The sequence below is a fragment of the Chrysochloris asiatica genome, unplaced genomic scaffold, assembly GCF_000296735.1.
Source record: "Chrysochloris asiatica unplaced genomic scaffold, ChrAsi1.0 scaffold00012, whole genome shotgun sequence".
NCBI lineage: Eukaryota > Metazoa > Chordata > Mammalia > Afrosoricida > Chrysochloridae > Chrysochloris > Chrysochloris asiatica.
The window spans coordinates 6335859-6339266 of record NW_006408530.1 but is presented as its reverse complement, the minus strand read 5'-3'; positions in this window follow the sequence as shown (position 1 = coordinate 6339266).

The window sequence follows — 3408 nt, the reverse complement described above, 5'->3', positions numbered from 1 at the left end:
GAATATATGTATAGAATGGTCTCCATAGGAAATATTGACAGTACCTTTCTGTTAGTAAACTGTTACTGTAAGAAAGACACATGTTGAATTTCTTAAACCATGGAGTATTTGCGTTTGGAATTTTCTGTCCCCTTAGGAGTTTGTTTAATCACAGGCCAAATTGACTTCAAACCAAACCAAAAAAAGTGATACAGGATTTGTTCTCTTGCCATCTTGCCCTCCTAACTGAAATGTATTCCAGTGATCTATGTCTGTGCTACCCTACCATGACACCAGGAAAGATGATTAGCTCTGGGATTAGTTATTGCTCTGGTAAATTTATGCAGTTACAATGTGGTCAACATGTATTTCATATACATGTTTACACTGAGGTTTATCCTACAATGATTAATGATTGCTTCTGAATTGGACCTTAATAGTTCCTGATCTGATAGCTGGGAAGCAGAGGAAATCATATTTAAAAGACTTGTCTTTGTTGCTTGTATGTATCATTAAGTTGACTGCAGGGATTTTGTCTTTTGGGATGCTGTATGGAGTCCTGGTATGGCTCTGTGGGTTAATGCGCCAGACTGCCAAGGCATTTGAACTGCAAGGTCAGTGGTTCAGGCTCACCAGCTGCTCCTCGGAAACCCTATATACAGGGTCGCTATGGGTTGGAACCGACTTGACAGCACTTAACAACAACAACATAACTGTAGGTCAAGGTTGGTTCAGATTGCAAGATTGTTGGTTCAAACTCAACAGCTGCTCCTCGGAAACCCTATACAGGGTCTCTATGACAGCCCTTAACAGCAACAATAATTGTAGGATCAGCGCTGGACTGTGAACCACAAGGTCAGCAATTCAAACCCACCAACTGCTCGTGGGAAACACTATACCAGATTGCTATGAGTTGGATCCAACTCAATGGAACTCACTGAACAACATAGTATAGTGGGTGGAAAAAACCTAGGTATTTCAACTGTCTGGTCAATGCTCTACATGCTAAGTGATTAATCTTCAAAAGGTTCTTTGCTTATCTATAAAATGAGGATACCAGTATCTATGGAGCTCATCTAGAAGAATATGCAAAAATAAGTTATATATGTACAGAAACCATTATTAAAATCTGGAAACTGCTATTCAAATGTAAAACTAATGGTGATAGAACACTGGAAGATTCATGAGGATAGGATCTGTATTTGATTCATCTTGGTGTCCATAATAATGCAGCTAAAGGAATGCCTTGTAGCAATTTAACAATTTTAGGATGTTAGTTTGCCTGTGAATGACTTTGAAAGCAATTAAGTTATCCTCTTTATAATTTTTAAATGTGCGTATAGAAAGGAAGGGGGTAATTTTTTAACTTCTTAGATTTGGTGTCTGATGAAAAGGTTAAGGCTTTTGTAAAAAAAAAACAAACAAACAAATATATATAACTTACGCTGACATTGCAGTTTTTACCTCCCTCCAAGAAATACTTGTAGGAGCTGACTAATTTGGGGACAAAATTTCCTATCTGGGAAGTCAGTATGATCACTTGTGTGACATCCTGTTTACCTTCTTCAAGCTGCAAAACAGGATTATGAACATGATTTGCTTCCAGAAGTATGTTAATGCCCCTGGCTAAAAAGCAAAACAAAACAACAACACAAAAAGAACATGGGAATGCTTAACTTCTCTGAGAAGACCTAACTAGTAGTTTGAAACCTCTGTACTCTGTGGCACTGAAGTGTACTTAATATATAGATGTAGAATAACTAAGAAAGTACTTGTTTTCCTTTGGGGTTAATAGGATTAAAATGCATTAAGTCATGGAAAAGTGGTTATCTCCTGAAATTCATAAAAGCTTATTAGAGATTAGTCATTAATCTTTATTTTGGAGCCTGAGATTTTCATTGGTAAAATTTGGGTGAGGGGTGGGAGCTAACAAATAGGTAAAGTCACTGAACTTCTTGGATCCTCAGTTTCTTCATTTATAAAATGAAGGGGTTGGGAGAAGTGATCTTAAAAAAATTTCTCCCTCTACTCCCCAAAAGAATACCTTTTCCAGATTCCTGCTGCAAGCTTGTTACTTTATTCTTTGATTTATTGTCAGCTCTACCTATTGTAGATCTTCTATCTGATGATGTGGGGTCTTAAACAAGGCTGAGTGTGGGACACGTTGACTTTGGAGACTCATTGTTTGGGGTTTAGGACTATTTGTAGCCTTTACATCTTAGCCAATCCAAATAAGTGAGGTTCTTAGATAATTTTATACTACAAAAAAGAGAAAAAGAAGGAAGCAGAAGATGGACATTGAGTATAGGTTAGACAATAACCATATAAAAATGTTTTAGATTCCTTGTAATTATGGTCTGACACGGTTCCAGTAAAGGTGTCTTTGACAAAATTAGGCAATGTGTGGTGTGTGTGTGTATGTATGTATGTATGTGTGTGTGTATATATATATATATATATATATATATATATATATATATACACACACACACACAAACAAACAATATACATATGAACATAGAGATTTCTAAATTTAATGCCCACTGTTGATTCACAACCCATGTGATTTTTAATGCATCACCACTGTCTGTTAAATCAAGCTTTAGGAGGCTTAAACTCTAATCTAGACACTATTGGTAATTCACAATTGGTGCTGAAAATTTTTCAGATAGCTGAACCCCTGTTTCCCAAACTAAACCTTAAACAGAGGTATAATAGAAATGCAAAACTATTCTATTTTCCTGGGCTCTCCAGAGGACCTTGGTGACTTGTCTCATTGTTTGGCAAATCCTTGTTACAATAGTTTTCAGTTACCCTTATAAATAGCTAAAATATACCAAACAGCAAAATCACAAAGCACCAAGTATTATGGCATGTGGAGGGTTTTTGGTTTTGTTTTGTTTTAATATTTTTTATAGTAGGAACTAAATTCTCTACGTGAAATTTATTTAACGTTGAGTGGTTGAACGAATGTCCATCATATAAAAAAGAATAATGTTGTACAAGAGCTGAATTTTAGGAGGGTTCGCTGCTTCAGATTGACTGAAAAGAGAATCATGAAGACAAAAAAGCTTTTTATTGAAAGGTTTAAATGAACCATATAAAAATAGACTAAATAGCTTAAAATGTGTGGCCTGGTGAATTTCAGAACAACATATCAAAAACCATGGCATATGACTAAATATAAGGCAACCTCCAAATAAGCTAAAAATCCTGTTTTGCCGAGGAAAAGATCTGCCAAAAATGTGGATTATTGAAACTTTTTGGACTGTATATATGAAAATACCTTCTTTAGACAGCATAAGAGACGACTATACACATGGACCTCGCCAGGTGGAACACATAGAAATCAAATAGACTACATCTGTGGAAAGAGAAGATGGAAAAGCTCCATATCATCAGTGAAGACAAAGCCAGGGGCAGACTGTG